The sequence below is a fragment of the Malaclemys terrapin genome, chromosome 15 (genome assembly GCF_027887155.1).
Source record: "Malaclemys terrapin pileata isolate rMalTer1 chromosome 15, rMalTer1.hap1, whole genome shotgun sequence".
Classification (NCBI taxonomy): domain Eukaryota; kingdom Metazoa; phylum Chordata; order Testudines; family Emydidae; genus Malaclemys; species Malaclemys terrapin.
The window spans coordinates 34,434,139-34,454,176 of NC_071519.1; the positions used below are offsets into that span (position 1 = coordinate 34,434,139).

The window sequence follows — 20,038 nt, forward strand, 5'->3', positions numbered from 1 at the left end:
AACCCCACATGCTCCCATCTAGCTGACGTGGTGCCTTGTACCCATTGACCTTGATTTGTAGCACAATACAGGGTGCAAAGCAGATTGTATGTGACTTTTTCTAGTACTTATCACCGGGAATGGGGAACCAGGAATCCTGGGTTCTACGCCTGACTCTGTTGCTGACTCACTGTCTTGGGCCCTCTCTGTGCCTCAGTTCCCCCACTTAGAAAAGGGTGCAACGACACTGGCCCTGCTTTGTAAAGTGCTTTGAGATCCTGGCAGAAATGCTAGTGTTAGTTATCAGAGATTCCCCAAGGCACTGGCTCTGCAAGCCCACAGGTCACATGACCTCTTTGTTCAGTGGAAGGAACAGGGGAGTGGGAGTAAGGACTCCTGGGTTCTTTTGTTCTTGGCTCTGCTATTGGTGCTCTTGGCTTGACCTCTCTGTGCCCTGATTTGTGTCTGTGAAATGGAGATACCAGCTCCCAGCCTCATAGGGGAGGGGAGGTTGAACCAGTTGATATCTTCACCAGGCTTTAAAAGTACTGAGGGTTGGGTACTGCTGAGCTCAAACTGGGATGAAATGGTAATCCTCACACGCTCAGATTTCCTATGGGCGATAATAGGCCCTGAAATATGTGCAGGGGACTCTGCCTTTCTGTACAGGCTGCCCTGCTGGGGATTTCGCTCTTGCTATGCCTCATAAATAAACCCCCAATTTAGCTGTAAATGACACATTCAGCCTTAATACTTCATGGCTGAATGACGTCTTTCACAGCACTGGCCCTGGTGTTAGCGTAGTTACAGCTCGTAGCGGTTACAATGTTGCTGTGTGTGATAAAGCAGCTGCATAGAGCTGCAGGGGGGAGGGGAGATGGGGGGCACAGGGAATGTTTGTGCTCGTTTTTTTGCTTAAATGTTTCTTAGATATTTGCGTTTGGTGACCTGTTTGGTTTGGTGACCTGTTTGGTTCCTAATTGACATTTCTGCCACAGGACAAGTGCAGTTCATTACAATCAACCATGCAGGTGCTTTGGAGGATAAGGATTAAAATTCAAAATGATCTGGACAAACTGGAAAAACGGTCTGAAGTAAATAGGATGAAATTCAACAAAGACAAATGCAAAGTACTCCACTTAGGAAGGAACAATCAGTTGCACACATACAATGGGAAATGACTGCCTAGGAAGGAGTACGGTGGAAAGGGATCTGGGGGTTATAGTGGACCATAAGCTAAATATGAGTCAACAGTGTAACACTGTTGCAAAAAAAGCAAACATCATTTTGGGATGTATTAACAGGAGTGTTGTAAGGAAGACATGAGAAGTAATTCTTCTGCTCTACTCCATGCTGATTAGGCCTCAACTGGAGTATTGTGTCCAGTTCTGGGTGCCACATTTGAGGAGAGATGCGGACAAATTGGAAAAAGTCCAGAGAAGAGCAACCAAAATGATTAAAGGCCTAGAAAACATAACCTGTGAGGGAAGAATTGAAAAAATTGGGTTTGTTTATTCTGGAAAAGAGAAGATGGGGGGGAGGGTACGGGGGGGGGGGAACAGACATGATAACAGTTCACGTATGTAAAAAGTTGTTACAAGGAGGAGGGAGAAGAATTGTTCTTCTTAACTTCTGAGGATAGGACAAGAAGCAATGGGGCTTAAATTGCAGCAAAGGAGGTTTAGGTTGGACATTAGGAAAAACACTTTGTAACTGTCAGGGTGGTTAAGCACTGGAATAAATTGCCTAGGGAGGTTGTGGAATCTCCATCACTGGCGATTTTTAAGAGCAAGTTAGACAAACACCTGTCAGAAATGGTCTAGATAATACTTAGTCCTGCCATGAGTGTCTCTCAAGGGCCCTTCCAGTCTTATGGTTCTGTGATTCTATCTCAGGACAGGAATGGTAGCGAGTGTAATAGATCAGGACTGAGGGGCACTGGAGAGCTGTGTGAGGTGGGGAGCCCATGGCTGAGATAACGGGTGCACCTGTGGGTTGGGATAGAAGGGCACTGGCAGAGCTGGGGGTGGAGGAATCCCAGAGCTGGGATAGCAGTGGGGCTGTAGATTGGGATTGAGAGGCACTGTCAGAGGTGATGAGGGAGAGAGCCCAGAAGAGGAATAGCAGGGGGCTGTGAGTTGGGATTGAGGGACATTAGCAGAGCTGGGTGAGGGAAGCCTGCACTGTGTTTTGGTCTAACCCAGGGGTTTTCAAACTGGGGGGTCGTGACCCCGTGGGGGTTGTGAGCTGTCAGCCACCACCCCAAACCATGCTTCACCTCCAGCATTTATAATAGTGTTAAATATAAAAAATGTGTTTTTAATTTATAAGGGGGTCTCACTCAGAGGCTTGCCATGTGACAAGGGTCACCAGTACAAAAGTTTGAGAACCACTGGTGTAACCTATCTCAGGGTTTCCCCTCTTGCATGTCCTAGTAGTGATTGGCAGCACTCTGCACGCAGATCCACTCCTCACGATGCTGGTTCCTGAAGTCTCTCTTTGCAGGAATCTGACTTGTGCAGAGCATCTGAACACAGCCTGACTGCTCCCAGGGAGTACGGTCAGTGAAAGTGCTTTTGCCTTGCTAACGAAACCCCAGGGATAGGCTAAATCAGATTTGTCCCTGAGTCTAACGTACCCTCTAAATTGAAGATTGCTCCCAGCTACAATCACTATAAATAGACTTGTTCTCACACCCCACTGCTCCTTCTCTGTGCTTGTCTGGGAAGTCCATGCATGAGAGAGTGAGATCCCGAGGCCCAGTGCATCTTCACACTCTCTGCCTGTGGGCAGATAGAACAATATACACACATACCACTGGGCACTGGCCCACAGGCAGTCTAGACAGATGCAGACAGACACGTGTGGACACACGCATGTTTGACTGCCACCTATGTCCATTGGCTGCATTTATTTGGGTTGTATCTCACATCAGAGCTGGGATGTGATCCCAGTATGTGCTGGCTGCTGTAAGTGAAGCCCAAAACATGCTCTGTGCAGAGGCACCGTGGGCTGTTATTAAGGTGTCATCATTTTGCTGTATGGTATCCAGGGGAAGGGAGCAATTCAGTTAATGATAGTGCAGTAGAGACAGTCTGATACAGACCTTCGAGAGTGGCAGAGGAGAATTTCTCCAGACCTGACCCTTCCCTCTCCCCCTCCCCCCCAATCCCATTGCAACTTCCTGCAACTCCTTCTGCCCCACTCCTGGCAGTGCCTGGCAGCCTCTCCCAGATGCTCCTGTGCAAGGCTGGCAGGTAGGCTATTGCCCTCTGATACCTTCCCTTTCCAGAGCCTTCACACTTGGGGAGATTTCTGAAGGGAGAAGCTCGTGAATGGAGGCAGGTGATGGATCCGGCCTTGTTCAGAACATTCTCATGAGTGTGTTGTCCTGGAAGCCATCTATCTTGGGGAAGGGATAGCTCAGTTGGGGGGAGGGATAGCTCAGTTGGGGGGAGCATTGGCCTGCTAAACCCAGGGTTGTGAGTTCAATCCTTGAGGGGGCCACTTAGGGATCTGGGGCAAAATCTGTACTTGGTCCTGCTAGTGAAGGCAGGGGGCTGGACTCGATGACCTTTCAAGGTCCCTTCCAGTTCTAGGAGATAGGATATCTCCATTAATTTATTCTGGTGAGAGGTAATATCACCCATCATTTTGCTTATGACATCAGCTTCTTATCTGGATGGATGCAACCAGGAGAGAAATGAGGGCAGGCTGGGTCCTCGGGGTGGGGGAACCCAGGGGGCTGGAGGTGGACACCATCCCACCAAACCCTGCTGCTGCTTGCAGTCTGCTCTATTTGATGAGATTGGCAATAACAAGCTTCCTTGGGTGCCAGATCCTCCCTCCAGCCCCTATCACAGGAGGGTTCCCTATTAGAAAGGGTAGGTATTTAACTCCTTTTCCATGGGAGCAGGGGAACTGGGGAAGGCTGAGGACTTCATTGTGCTCTTCTTTTCTGTTTTCACTTCTTTCCCCTTCTCTGCCTGAATTATCCAGCCCTGGGAGGCACTGTGATATCAGACTGGGAGTCTATTCCTGGCTCTGTCACAGATTTGCTGTGCAACCTTGGGCGAGTCACTTAACCTCACTGTTTGCCTATCTGTAAAATGGGGGTGATAAATGGCTTTGAGAGCCATTGGCTGGAAAACCCTTTGTAAGTACTCAATGTAATTGAGACAGAGGAGTAAATTCTGAACTCTGTTATTCTGGGACATTGCAGATTTGGACACAGCACCATTCTATGTCTTCACCCCCCAAAGACTTGATTCAACTGCCTCATATTAGTGTAAATCTGGAGACACTCCCCTGAAGTCAGAATCATTACCTGCTCTAAATTGATCTTGGTGTGACAGAGATCAGAATCTGGCTGCTGGCCAGGAACGAGCCCAGGCCCATCGTGAGCCCATGGTGTTTCTGTGTGAGGTTCTCCTGCACCGTGTCCGGGAAATGAGTCTCCTTTGGAGCAAGTTTGTCTACAAGGGCAGCAGAAACTGTTTCTCTAACAAGAAACCGCTCTAACAAGCATCCCCTGTGCTATGTACCACTGTTGTTGGCCAAGGATTTACTGTCCTGGCTCATTCTGTGCTGTCTTATTTTGTACAGCAATGAAGATATTCTTTTAATTCTCCTCCTCGTCAGATTGCCCAAGTTGTGCTGCTAGGGGTGGTGCTCCCTGCTATACCTGTACTCTTGTGATGGAAGTTACATTAGCAGCAATTAATTCTCTGGATGAAGCAACAGTAATGTTAGCAGGGCCGTCAGCATGGAAGCTAAGCTGTTCAGAATTCCTGTTCAGAATTCAGCCATTTCCTTTGATAATTATGTATATTTTCCACATTACTCTGGAAACTTTGAACCAGATGTGTGAAAACTCACCTTAGAATAGAAAATTACACACTATAAGCGACTCCAAAGATGGAGCATCTGAGGCACATCACTTAGGCCTATTAGAAAGCAAAGACTAATTAGGCCAAGACACAGGGACTGAAGACCAACCAGCCCATGCTCTATGCTTATCTTAGAAACGTGGTTAAAGTGTTTCATTATATTCAGCCCTGACAGTGCCATACAATGTGTGTGTACACACACATGAGTGTGTGCATGTGCTCTCTTCCTCAATCTGGAGTCACTCCACTGACTTCACTGGAGTTTTTCTGCTGTAACAGAGCACAGACTTTGGACCACACATGCTAGAGCATAAAATTTTACATCTTCTAGGCTGTACAACAAGAAAAAAACACCTCAGAACACTTCCAGGTTTCACAAGGACAAAGGGGTTTATTTTCCTACCCTGTCCTTCAGTAATGTTTTTCACTCTACCGCAGTCAATATCTTTGTGCAAAGATGGTGTCATATTTTCCACAGCTGCTTTAGTTTTCCAGTTGAATCACTTTTTCTGATCATACTCTTAAAAAAAAAAAAACATTTTTAATTTTTCTTTTACAGTTTGGAAACCTTTCCTGGGGTGTTATCAGGGATTTTGATGGAAAATAATGTAGATATTTTTCTCCGTTACTGAGTCACTCGGAAATCTTCACCACTGTCACCACCAGACTTCTATTGTAGTGTAGATTGCCTCTAACTCTGGGAAATGTTTGGGAACATTGGAATTCTTCTTAGCAGGATCACACACACATACTCCCCTCCTGCCAATAAAACATTGCTGATCAATAGTGCTTCCCAGTTCTGTGGGGAAAGAGGGGGAAAATACCACACTATATGTATTCCTGACGCTATGCATCCTGAGCACAATATTTTCCTTGTCTACACTGGCACAAGGTTTAACTGCTTCTAAAAATGGCATTACTCCCAGTGATTGATACTGCATCAGTGCATCAAGTTAAATCTCATCCATAACTTTGCTTGAATGCGCTTTGCAACGTGTGAGCTGTGCTGCAAGGCAAAGTAGGATCTTGTGTTTCTGGACGCTTTTTACGCTACCCTAACTAAACTAGCAATTAGAGCAGTGGGGTCGGACGGAGTGAGGGCTCCTGGGTTTTATTCCCAACACTGTCACCGGAGCTCACCGAGCGAGTGAGTTAAATTATTTAAACTTCGAGTTAATTTTGTCCCTAGTATAACTCCTTTTAAAACTATGGAGTTACATGAGGGATGAATTTGGTCCTCTGTGCATGGGTTTCTGCATTTGTAAAATAGGACTGTTAACATTTCCCTCCCCTCTGTAAAGCGGAGAGGCTCTCAGACTAGAGCAGCTATATACACGCAAACTATTCCTTTTTGTGACTTGTTTACCAGAATTGTACTGCTTGTGTGGGAGGAGTATCTCTTCTACTATTTATTTTGGTAGATCTGTGTATTGTACGTGGTAACATGGTACAAACCCCCTAGAGCCTGATTGTCCGTTCTTGGGCTACCCTCTGCTCCACAGAGCTGCATTTGAGATTAAATCTCTCTAGCAGCATTTGACCATGGCTCTTCAGCCTGTTTGCAAAATTGTTTTTCAAAGCTGTCGTGTGGATTCAGAACCGTAGGCTCATAACCTGTGCAGATCTCCTTGGTGTGCTTTGCAGCTATGGTCCCTGCCTGGGGGCTAATGCTTTGCAGGGTAGTGGCCTGTTTCAGGTGTCACCTTATAGCAAGGTGACTCGGGAGAGTTTAGGTCTGGGTCAGGCTATTCAGGGAATAAATTGCCAATAAAGAATGAATCAGAAAAAAATAAACTAAGGAAAAGCTCCTGCTGAATGGTCATGACAGTGAGACACAGACACCCCCATATTGCCTGGGATGGGGGAGAAATGCAATGGTTGGAAATGGGACTCAGCCACAGAATTCTAAGCACTACTGTTCCCGTGAAATGGTCTTGCTGATCCTGTGAGGTGCTGAGCCTCCTCGCTTTCCAGGGACTTACAGTACTCAGCCCCATGCCCTCATTGTGAGGTTTTATATGCAAACAGAAATGCTGCTTTTGTGCAAAGTTTTAAATGTTTGGAATCCTAATGGGTTTCCATCTGCTCCAGGTGGTGCTGTGAACACTTCCCCCAACTGCAGTAGGCCACTGGAATCCACTGCAAGCCAAGGCTGAACTGGCCATGCTAATTTTAATGCCCAAGCTGGGCATAAAGTGCAGGATGTAAAACAACTATCGGCAGAAGCAGTAGGAAGTAAACTTGTCAGAGTTCACTGCTTTACTAGCTTTGAGCAAGAGACATTAACTGTATTACTCCTGGGGGAATTATGCACCACTGCGCAATGCAGAATTTTGCAGAAATTTACGTGCGCGCAGAATTTCCTTTTCCCCACAGAAAGGGGCTGCAGTGCTGCTGGCCACCACTAGGGGCCACTGGACTTGGCAGAGCCCAGCTCTCACATAGAAGTCACTGCAGGGAGAGGGGGAGGGAGCTAGAAGGTTTTCTGGCAGCTGCAGTTCCCAGCATGCCCTGAGGGAAGGAGAGGGTGGCGTGCAGGAAACTCCATGCAAGCCTGGGACCGAGCATCATGCTGTTTCTCCCTCTGGATCCTTGGGCTCTGGGGGGGGAAGGGGGGTGGGTGTCTGGGCTGGGGGGGGGGCATGGCTGGGCTCTGTGGGGAGGGATGCAGGTATCTGGGCAAGGGGGGGCTGTGGCTGGGCTGGTGGGGAGGAGAAGGTGCAGGTATTTGGGCCAAGGGGGCCCTGCTACTGGGCTCTGGGGGGAGGGGGTGCAGGTATCCAGGCTAGGGGGCCCCATGGCAGGGCTCTTGGGGGGGGGAGAGAGGGTTTGGGTGTATTGGCTGGACTTGGGGGGGAGGGGTTGTGGGTGTCTGCCCCTCCCCCAGCTGGGCTCTGGGGGGTGGGGAAGGGGGCAGAGAAATAGGAACTGGGTTATCATAGGGGTTTCTTTAATTCTACTCCTGGGGGAATGTTTGAGTGTATGTCTGTATTGTTACAGGTATCAGAGGGTAGCCATGTTAGTCTGAATCTGTAAAAAGCAACAGAGGGCGTCTGATGAAGTGGGCATTCACCCACGAAAGCTTATGCTCCAATACCTCTGTTAGTCTTAAAGGTGCCACAGGACCCACTGTTGCTTTTTGTATTGTTACAGACATACTTGCTGACACGTATTTTGAAAAAATTACCAGAATAATTGAAACTGGTGTGATTAGGTAGTGTTATTTTGATAAATAAAAATTGCAGAATTTTAAAATATTGTGCGCAGAATTTTAAAATTGTTGGTGCAGAATGCACCCAGGAGTAACTATATACATTGTAGTAAATGGCACCACTGCCCTCTACTGGCTGAAATCAGAACTGCTCTGTTGCATGCCAGAAGCCCTGTAGGGCTAATGTATAAAACAATTTTTTTCTGGCTTGGGTGGCAGGTTCATACTTTGGGAATGGGAAGCACTCGGTTCTGTCCTGGTGTTGCTCTGAAGTTCTGAATGACTGGACATTTGCAGGTGTCCCCAACCCTGCAGTCTGATGGGTGTGTGCAGAGCCCTGGGGGCTGCCAGTGTGGGCTGGATTGCAGGATCTGGGCCTGTATTATTTTTATCTTCAGAGTGTTCCCTTTAAAATAGAAAATGTGGGCCACCATAGGAGCCTACACTGTGGCTGATCTGACTGAGGGGAGGCCCAATGCTGGGACCTGCAAGGAGTGGCAGTGGCTTAGTGTGTTGCACTCTGCACTACTTGCCTGGTGGGCACACTTTGAGGCTACAGCAACCTTTGCTCCCCATTGCAAAAATGGAAAGAAGGTGGCAGAGACAGAGGGAGAAAGAAAGGCCAGAAGGGACAATAAAAGAGGGGGATGAGAGTTATGTCTGTGTGGGGCACGGGGCATGGGCATCCGGTGGATCTCTGAAAACAGGGCCTACCCAGGGCACAAATCCAGGCACCGCCAGGCTGGGCTAAGGGAGACAGACGGTGGGCATGGGCATGGGCGTAGACAGGCGGGATACAGTGGCTGGAAGGGAAGATAGAAGCAGGCAGGCATTTTCCCCTTCTGCTAGGGGAGGGGGGCAGTGCCTGCTGCACCCTTCTCTCCCTCCCTCCTGCTCCTGAGAAACAGAGAGAAGCTATACAATGCCTTAAGCGAAGCTTCCTCCCGCAGCCCCCTTCTCTACCCTGCCCCCTCGCCCGGCCAAATCCACTCCAGTGTCTTCCTCCCCTCCCTATTCTGGCACACACACACACACACACACACACACCCGCTTTATCCTCTTCCCCCCTCTAGCTCTCCTCGCTGCCACCTCCCCTCCCGGGGGCGGTGCGCTCCCCTCCATTGGAGCCGCGGCCGCTCTGTCTGCGGGGAGGAGCCGCCCCCTGAATAGACCCTTCGACTCCGGGGCTGGCACCGGGACGCCCGGCAGCGGCGCGGAGCTCAGCTCGGCTCGGCTCGCAGCGCGTCCTTCCAGGCCGGTACCGAGCTCATGGTTAGTGCCCTGCCGGGTACTAGCAGGGTAGGGAACGGGGCAGTCGCCTCCTCCCACGGCCAGGCGGAGGGACTGGACCCCGGCCCCGAGCACAGGGAGCCGAGGGGCCCTGCCGGCTGTGCTGCTCCCCAATGCCGGGAGCTCGGGAGCGAGAAGGGGGCGCTGGTGACGGGACCGAAATAGGATAAATGTAAGCGGAGCGCACGGGCTGGCCGAGGGGCGCAGCAGGGAGGGCCGGGGCCAGGCGCTCACGGCAGCCACTTGGTGGATTTCGCGTGTGTGCAGCGCCCAGTCCGTGCTGGGAGCCCGGCGAGAAAGGAGCCCGGCGCTCCGTGCCAGCCAACGGGGAGGCCAGGGCTCGCCTCTGATAGCGGGCTGGTCCTTGCGCTCTTAGACTTTAATTATAACTCCTCCTCCTCGCTATTTTGGGAGGCTAGAATGTGGTACCAGAATTAGCTTTGGGCGCTGGAGCGTGGCAGATGGTACAAGTCTCCTCCCACCTGGCTATAAACTAGCCAGAGTTGTGTCTTAGTGGCATCTCTGCGTGCAGTTGTGTGTGCGCATTCACTCGTGTACCAGTACGTACATGTCTGTGATGTGTGTATTTGCATGTGGCTTTTTAAAAGGATGTTTTCTTAGGCTACTGAGTATTCTTTGTTTGAAAATAATTGGTCTTGTTTGAACTGGGGAGTGAAATTTATTTCCCCTCTGATGTGTTGGCATTTTTCCTTGAGACCTCGACAGCTGTGCAGCTGAAACTGACTTGAAAAAACGCTGCAAATAGCATGAAATACTAGCTAAATATGTCCCCTGTGTATTATATATACATGTACATGTGGTGAATGTGTGCTTGAGGGGAATTAATTGCACTTATTTTCATATGCGAGTTGCACATGGTCATCCCAAATGAATGAAAATAGAAAGTTTGTTGCCCTTCCAGCCATCAGTGCTATTTATATCACAACAGAGAGCTGCTAAAGATACAGTACTAAATTCAGCTCTGGTTTAAGTGGCTTAAAACTTTATTGAAGTAGAGTTGTACTTCTTTGGCCCATAAACATTGTCCTCTAAACACAAGTGGTACACTTTAACTGTCTCTGTCCCCCAAATGATGCATTGGTGTGATTACATGCATCCATCACTCCTGGGAATAGTGAAATCCTGAATGACACACCTCCCCATTGACTTTGTTTTCCTTTCTTTGTGGCTCAGATATTGGAAAATTCCAGTATTTATTTTGGGTTGTTGTTATGTGTTTGGGGGGAAGCAATGGTATATCACAGTGCCGTTATAAACTGGGTTCGTAAGTAGCTGCCACACAGTGCTGTTTGCAATCTTCACTTTTTTAGCATAGAATCATAGGGTGAGTATTTTTTTTTCCTCTTTCAGGTTTGTTTATTTTGTGGCTGTGAGAGCAGGAGCAGGTATGGGATCTGAAAAAACTTGGGTGGCTTTTTTTTTTTTTTTTTAAACTGACTTGATTTCAATTTGATGACACCCCTCTAAACAAAGTGAAAGTGAAATCTGTATTGTATTCCTGGCTGTGAGAGCTGGAATCTTAGTCCCTCTGGGTTGTGAAAGAAACACACTTGTGTCCACATGAGCAGGACCATGGGGTAAAGGGAATATGTCCCATTTATGTTTTGGGGGAGGTCTGGATTGTTGTTGTCTGTTCCTTTTCTAGTGTTCTTAGAAATTAGTGTTTTTTTTTTACCCCTTCTCTACTCCCCACCACTTTTATCTTTCTTGATGTTGGATTGCATTGGAGCCAGAAATCAGGGTTCTGTGAGGTGGTGATTTATCTTTGAATTTTCTGGAGTGGAAGAAGTCACACAAAGGGCTGGGGCTAGAGCATGGAGGGAGACCTTATGAATAATAATCCAAATCCCAGGGAATAGGGAGGCAGGGGAATGCAGGTTAGTCCTTGAATGTTTAGAAACAGGGAACAGATTGTTTTAAGAGGGGGATTTGCCCAACCCCCTCCCAAGTACAGCACTGATTACATACTGGGGAGCTTTTAGTAAAGAGCCAGGCATGTAATTCTGAGTCTCCAAATGATCTGTAAACCCAGCTGTCAGGGTTTATACAATCCCAGGATTTCTACATGAGACTTTCTTTTTGTGTTAAAAAGCCAAGGAGCATTGGAAGCTTGTTGGGGTCTGTGTACAGAAGTGATTTCCCCAAATGCCACTCTCTGCTGTAGGAACCACCTGTTTCTTTAAAGCTCTCTGTCCTTGACTTCCTGCCCCTGTTTCTGCTTTTCTGGGTCTAATGTGGCTGGATCGAGGCAGGTTGGAGAAAAAGCTCCTCGCTCACCTCCTGTGGTTCTTCCCCTGACACTTCCCCCTTCTTCTAGCCTGTTGTTAGAGATCAGAGAATCTTGTGACTCCAGTGGAAGGGATGGGGCTTTGATTAGTGTCTGTAGTTGGAGTTCTGCAGCAGATGTCTTTCTCTCCATGCCTCTCGGGATGGTGGGAGCAGATTGAGGATCCTTACAAAACTTTTAATAAAATGGACTGGTGTTGCTTGTTAGTTTACTAAACTCTCTAAGGGCAGTAGATTATGCTTTCTTGGTCACCAGCAGCAGAGAGGTGTAAAAGAGAACTGGATAAATTCATGGTGGTTAAGTCCATTAATGTCTATTAGCCAGGGTGGGTAAGGAATGCTGTCCCTAGCCTCTGTTTGTCAGAGGATGGAGATGGATGGTAGGAGAGAGATCACTTGATCATTACCTGTTAGGTCCACTCCCTCTGGGGCACCTGGCATTGGCCACGGTCAGTAGACAGGATACTGGGCTAGATGGACCTTTGGTCTGACCCGGTACGGCTGTTCTTATGTTCTTATGTGCGAATGGTGGTGGGAAAGAGCTTCAGGGTCTACTGAGGGTGGGAAGCCAGGGTTAGTCTGTGTACATAACCTGTTCCCAAGAGACTTCATGGAGGAAGTGTAAAACTCACACCCAGGCTGTGTGAGAGTTGGGTGTTCATGAGAGAGAGTCCTGCCTGGCCCAGTCAAGCCCCAGAAGCAGAGATGCTCCCTGGTGACAGGGCAGAGGCTGCTTTTCATCTATTCACGAAGGTGTGACCATGACTTTCTGCTCCGTCCTTGGAGGTAGAAAACCCCCCAAACTTCTTCCCAGAGACAACTGCAGAGTAGCAAGTCGAACTGATCATGGACTGTAGAGACCATGCTGATAGTTGTGTTAGAAATGCTTAGCTACTTAGGGAGTGACTGGAGTCTAGTAGTCTAGCAAGGAAACTAGAAGTTAAGCCTCCAGCTCTGCCATTGACTGTGTGTGGCCCTGGGCCATTTTACACTTAGCCTATCTGTGCTCTTGCTTAACTAAGGCATGAATTGGTTTTAGGGTCTAATCATCAGGTCTGGAACAAACAGATTCCCTAAAACCACAAATCCCCACAGGGCTAGCTCAACCTGTCTTCCTGATTTGCATAAATCAAGATCCATGCAGCGAGCTGTGTGTGAAACACACTAGACCTTCAATACCAAGGCCTGATCAGCCCTGCATGGACAGGAAAGGTCCCATGGCACTTTCTGTAAAGTTTTTGTCCAACATTTTCCCTCCCCCACTGCCACGCACTACTTCGCTCCTGTGTCCTTGGAGGTAACCACATCTCAGGTTATGCCCATAAAGCGTGTTGGGACCCTCTGCCAAGCGCTATGGATGTGTGAAATGTTTCCCTCATTATGGTTGCTAAAAGGAGGAGTGTGTATTTCTCAAGTAGAGTAGACATGGAGTAATAGGATTATTTAGGGTGACCAGATGTCCTGATTTTATAGGGACAGTCCTGATATTTGGGGCTTTTTCTTATATAGGCTCCTATTACCTCCCACCCTCTGTCCCGATTGGTGTGTGTGTGTGTGGGGGGGGGGAGGGGTAGTGCTGTATGCACTGTAGACCAGGGAACTCTGTTCCTATGCTGTGGTTAATCCAGACAACATGTCAATGTGTTGTACTTAAAGTACTGCACAGGATCTTTTCAGGGGGAATAAGGCAAAATGCCACATTTATTAGTAATACATGTATTCATTAACACTGTATTATATGCATATAATATATTACACTTACGCTCACACACACACACACACACACACACACAAACCCATTCCGTCTTGTTGTTACCAATTAGTTGCTCCCCTTAACTTCACTGGCCAGGTGAGTTAGATGGGGGAGGGGGTGGAGCCGGGCTTCTGCCGATCCGGATCGATGCTCCCATGTTGACAAGACGAGACCCGGGGTCCTCTGCAAGACACCTCACTTTTATAGCAGCTTTCCTCTTATGCAAATCTAGACCAGATTCAAACTCTGTGTCTGTGTCCATTGGTCCTTTGTGCTGCTTTCTTTTTGAGTGTTGTCCCAATGCTGCAAAGAGGGTGTTTCCAAAAGAAGGTGCTTGCTTCTAACCTCCCCCCCCCCCCCAGGACGTCAGTATGTCTGCTTGTCTTTAATGAGCCCACTTGACACGTTTTATTGTTCTTGGGTCTGGCTCCCAGCCCCTCTCCAACAGTTGAGGCTGTCTGGAGGTGCTGCCTTCCATGCCTTGCTCATCCACACCTCATTCATTCAACAGGGCAATTGATTAAGAGTGGGGGCGGGGAGAGCTCTTGTTCTACTGCTAGCAAAAAGAATTTTTTCTTCTATCTTATTCTATCCTTAGGGACTATAATATTATACCAAGGGCAATGCAAAGTTTCTAAATGAGGTTTTGATACAAAGTCCCATGAAAACAGAGGTCACACGTGGGTAGACCCACCACAAGGTTATATGAAGAGGCACAATGTAAAGTCATATGAAAATTATCAGAGATTGATCTACATTGTCCCCCTTTTGACCTCTCAAGAACAATTCTTGAGTGGTCACCATACAAATGTTTTGTATTTGTTGCAAACAAACCAAACAATTATAACCAGGTGAATATAAGTAAAACCATTACAATTGACTAAACACCAGATATAACATAAACACAAATGCAAACAATTATCATTATAATAATTGGAAATACAACAAAACCATTACCATTACAATAATTGGGTACATTGACAAACAAAATGAGGCCCAAGTTTGATGCTGCAACAGCCATCAAACAATAAAAGTCACTGAGGTCAGGACCTTTTTAAGCACACACAACAAATAAGATTTTGTAGGATTACCACAGTTGTTATGCAAGGTTAAACTGATTTGGACTTATTTAGTTGCTAAAATGTTGTAGAATTCCCTATTTTTAACAGTTGTTTTCAGAGGTTTCTGGGGACCTGAAAGATGGGGCCATACAATTATGGGCCAAGGTCTTACAGGTTATGGGGGCCCAAGAACTACCCTTCAGGGCTTGGGGAAATAGAACCAGAGTGCATAGAGGAAAGTGTGGAATTAATAATAATACAAGCAAATGTAACTAACAATACAAATGTATCAAGACCAAAAATTAACAACAAAATGATTATTAGAGAACCTGACAAAACAAAACAAAATAACCCTGATGCACTGGGGACCAAAGTCTTTTGGACACAAGGGGTGATTGATAAGTTGGATGGAGATGGGGGAAGTAGAGAGAGGAAAAGACATTTGCCCTATCTAGTGTAGTAAATCCCCCCATACTCTGTATGATCCCCCCAATAACTGACAACTGACTCCTTGAATCGTTTGTACCGTGTTTATTTTTAAATATTCTCTAATAAAATTTAAATCTGTTCTTATCAGTTTAATATCTGATACGTCCTCTATCTGAGGACTATATATTAAATGGATTTTTGGAACAGGGAGATGGAATAGGAGCTTGCTCCATCCACTCCACGCATCGACCTGGTATTGCAGTACCTCCAGGAACGGTGCACCTCCCCTCGGGGAGACTATTGTGGTGAAAAAAATAGAATCTATTGAATGTGTTACACCAATACTGACTTGGACTCAGAATATATTCTAGAAGTGGCGTACTAGAGATCACTTCTTTGCTGATGCTTGTATGTACTTTGTGAACCTTGTAACTGAAAGCTGTAATCTCTCAGAACTCAAGCCTATCCCCTCTCTCTCTGGACCCAATGCTAGCACAGGACACCACTAGAGACAGACACAGAACATGCAACACAGAACACTGAACACAGACTTTGTCGTGACACTATAACCATGGTATTTTATAACTCTTCAGCTGGTACCAGCTCTCCTGATGTTCTGGTTCAGAGCCTGAAAGATAGAAGCTTGGAAACAAATTAGCACAGTGCTTTCACCCTGGCAGAACCTGCTTGGTCTCTGCCACAGTGTGTTTGGTACTTGGGGCTGCACAAATGCTAATTAAGTGGTGCATTTTTTGTGAGTGTAAATCCTCCCTTTCTCTCAGTAAAAGGGCGTTAAAACTTTATTTAGAAAAAAATTTTTGTTTTAAAATCTCCAGCCATTTTGCCATGGCCTGGAGATCTGAGACAGAAGCAGGCACTGTTGTTAACTGTTTCAATGGCATTTTGGCCCTGGGAGGAGGAATTTACCCAAATATCCCCCTTCCCAATCTCCAGAGGGGTCCCAAAGGTCTGCCCCCTTCTGGGGTCTTAAATGTTTCTTCTCCTGATGTTACTGCTGCTGTAAGATTTGAGAGTGCTGTTTTAACTCTCTGTACCCAACCTGTTTTTTAGTTTCTTTATCTATTGCTTGCCTGGGCCCGATCCTGCTTTTTTCAATAAACAGTTCCTTTTCCTGGGCACAAGCCTTGTTTTACTACCAATTTAGCAAGGAGGGTGGGCTTTTTAACTAGCCCCCACCCTTCCTGGTTCCGTTTCTTAAACATTTTCTTTAAAATTGTAAAATTACCACAATATTACTTACAAAACAAAACAAAACAAACAAACATAAACCACACTACACTGCCCAAACTCCTATATCCTTCAGAGTTTGGCTTAACAGAATAAGATCTGTATCTTATATTTTTAACCCACTCTGGGCCAGAGGGAGAGACGCTAAGCTTCCCTCTGTATTACTCGGTCTGCTACCACCGAGGGTTCATACACCAATTATACAAATCCTTCCCCGGATTAGATCCTTCCCCGGATCAGAGTGAGAAACACTAAGTTCTCCTCTTTAGCTCAGTCTTGCTACGGCTGAGGGTGTATGTACCTCTACAACACAATTTAAACCTAAACTCCTATATCCTTCAGAGTTTGGTTAATCCTTCCCCGGATCACAGTGAGAAACACAATTTAAACCTAAACTCCTATATCCTTCAGAGTTTGGTTAATTAACTGAAAGTTTACACTCTTTTTCCTCTAGTGCCAGGCTTGCTGAAGCTGGCGGTGTGCACACCAGTTTTATAATAACTGTGGGTTCTATGCTTGCTCCCCCTTTCGCATTCTCCACCAAAATGTTGTACTTAAAGTACTGCACAGGATCTTTTCAGGGGGAATAAGGCAAAATGCCACATTTATTAGTAATACATGTATTCATTAACACTGTATTATATGCATATAATATATTACACTTACGCTCACACACACACACACACACACACACACACACACACACAAACCCATTCCGTCTTGTTGTTACCAATTAGTTGCTCCCCTTAACTTCACTGGCCAGGTGAGTTAGATGGGGGAGGGGGTGGAGCCGGGCTTCTGCCGATCCGGATCGATGCTCCCATGTTGACAAGACGAGACCCGGGGTCCTCTGCAAGACACCTCACTTTTATAGCAGCTTTCCTCTTATGCAAATCTAGACCAGATTCAAACTCTGTGTCTGTGTCCATTGGTCCTTTGTGCTGCTTTCTTTTGAGTGTTGTCCCAATGCTGCAAAGAGGGTGTTTCCAAAAGAAGGTGCTTGCTTCTAACCCCCCCCCCTCCCCCCCCCCCCCCCAGGACGTCAGTATGTCTGCTTGTCTTTAATGAGCCCACTTGACACGTTTTATTGTTCTTGGGTCTGGCTCCCAGCCCCTCTCCAACAGTTGAGGCTGTCTGGAGGTGCTGCCTTCCATGCCTTGCTCATCCACACCTCATTCATTCAACAGGGCAATTGATTAAGAGTGGGGGCGGGGAGAGCTCTTGTTCTACTGCTAGCAAAAAGAATTTTTTCTTCTATCTTATTCTATCCTTAGGGACTATAATATTATACCAAGGGCAATGCAAAGTTTCTAAATGAGGTTTTGATACAAAGTCCCATGAAAACAGAGGTCACACGTGGGTAGACCCACCACAAGGTTATATGAAGAGGCACAATGTAAAGTCATATGAAAATTATCAGAGATTGATCTACAAATGCTGCTGTAGTCCTAGCTACTATTTCCCCATAACTGGACACTAGTATAAAAGCTATGACTGTCTGAGCACTGGAGAGAAGGCAGGAATCCCCAGGCCCAGCTCTAGGTTACTGGCACACGGCTTGCTACACGCCCTCCCCCACATTTTTGTTTCTTAATATTTCTTTTCCCGTTACTTTTATTTTTCCTGTTTTTTTAGCACAGTCTTGTGCTTTGGGGGCTTTCCCCCCTTCCCTTCTTTGTTTGCCTGATCTGGGCCTTTGTTTTCTCTAGCCTCAATCTATGACCTCAGGTACAGGTTATACCAAAAAACCCAGGCTTCAAACCCTGCCAGACCTGCCACGGGTCTTTTCCCTGCAGCAATGGACATTCAGACTGCCTCTGCTGCCTTGGGGTGACTCATGTGCCCTCCAAATGTAAGGTCTGTTCAAGTTTTAAAAGCAGATCTTGAAAGCTTAGGGAGGACAGGATGAACTTGCTGCTGATGGAGCATTCTCTGAGACTCCTGGGGTCTGAATCCCCTCACCCACTTCCTGTACTTCAGCTCCAGGTGCTCAGAGAACCTCTGTGATCATTGTGGCTGCAGTGGTAAGCAAAGATCTTGGGGGCCATTCAGAACTATCTAGACCTTCAACAAAGAAGAAATCCCCTCTCCAGAACAGTAGGGGAAAGTCACCGTCTCAGGAGACCTCATGTCCTGGCATGGGTACTGCTAAGGCGCCCATCTCCTCTGGTACTGAGATCTTGTCACCGGATAAAAAGATTACACCGTGTACTGAGAATCACATCCAGTAAACAGCTTGGAGCAGTACCAATATCAGTACTGGACTCAGTGCCTTCAAAACACAAGGACTCTTCTAAATCCAAACTGAAATAGTCATCAGTAACAGTGTCTTTATCCAGCCACGGAGAACACATGGACTACACTTTGGTACCATCTTCGATACTTCCTGATGTACTGATTTCAGAGTACCCAGTACTGTTCAGGGTCCTCTTCCATAAGGAATGTGAGTTACCATTGCTGAGGGGTACCGAACGACATTCCCAGCTGGTACTGACTTATCTCCTGGAGTCGACCCTTCCATCTGCGACAACTGCTCATCTTGGGGTGCTGATACAGCCACTGGTTCCACACCAACCTTTAGAAGGTACTGAGAGGGACTTCCGGTTGGTACTGACATATCTGGAATTCCTTTACCAGCCAACAACACCTCAGCCCTCAGTACTGATGCAGTTTATAGATTCATAGATTCTAGGACTGGAAGGGACCTCGAGAGGTCATCGAGTCCAGTCCCCTGCCCGCATGGCAGGACCAAATACTGCCTAGACCATCCCTAGTAGACATTTATCTAACCTACCCTTAAATATCTCCAGAGACGGAGATTCCACAACCTCCCTAGGCAATTTGTTCCAGTGTTTAACCACCCTGACAGTTAGGAACTTTTTCCTAATGTCCAATCTAGACCTCCCTTGCTGCAGTTTAAACCCATTGTTTCTGGTTCTATCCTTAGAGGCTAAGGTGAACAAGTTCTCTCCCTCCTCCTTATGACACCCTTTTATATACCTGAAAACTGCTATCATGTCCCCTCTCAGTCTTCTCTTTTCCAAACTAAACAAACCCAATTCTTTCAGCCTTCCTTCATAGGTCATGTTCTCAAGACCTTTAATCATTCTTGTTGCTCTTCTTTGGACCCTTTCCAGTTTCTCCACATCTTTTTTAAAATGCGGCGCCCAGAACTGGACACAATACTCCAGCTGAGGCCTAACCAGAGCAGAGTAGAGCGGAAGAATGACTTCTCGTGTCTTGCTCACAACACACCTGTTAATGCATCCCAGAATCATGTTTGCTTTGTTTGCAACAGCATCACACTGTTGACTCATATTTAGCTTGTGGTCCACTATAACCCCTAGATCCCTTTCTGCCGTACTCCTTCCTAGACAGTCTTTTCCCATTCTGTATGTGTGAAATTGATTTTTCCTTCCTAAGTGGAGCACTTTGCATTTGTCTTTGTTAAACTTCATCCTGTTTAACTCAGACCATTTCTCCAATTTGTCCAGATCATTTTGAATTATGACCCTGTCCTCCAAAGTAGTTGCAATCCCTCCCAGTTTGGTATCATCCGCAAACTTAATAAGCGTACTTTCTATGCCAATATCTAAGTCGTTGATGAAGATATTGAACAGAGCCGGTCCCAAAACAGACCCCTGCGGTACCCCACTCGTTACGCCTTTCCAGCAGGATTGGGAACCATTAATAACAACTCTCTGAGTACGATTATCCAGCCAGTTATGCACCCACCTTATAGTAGCCCCATCTAATTTGTATTTGCCTAGTTTATCGATAAGAATATCATGCGAGACCGTATCAAATGCCTTACTAAAGTCTAGGTATACCACATCCACCGCTTCACCCTTATCCACAAGGCTCGTTATCC

General features: G+C 46.7%; 1 protein-coding gene and 1 non-coding gene across 12 annotated transcripts in view; both read left to right on the top strand.

Annotated features, from left to right (window-relative positions):
- The window catches only part of PHLDB1 (pleckstrin homology like domain family B member 1), a 112,872-nt gene that overhangs the window by 15,064 nt on the left and 77,770 nt on the right, over window positions 1-20,038 (top strand). The window lies entirely within an intron of this gene.
- LOC128824063 (U2 spliceosomal RNA) lies at window positions 15,022-15,206 on the top strand. The gene has a single exon (XR_008442293.1). It is a non-coding gene; the product is annotated as a U2 spliceosomal RNA (small nuclear RNA).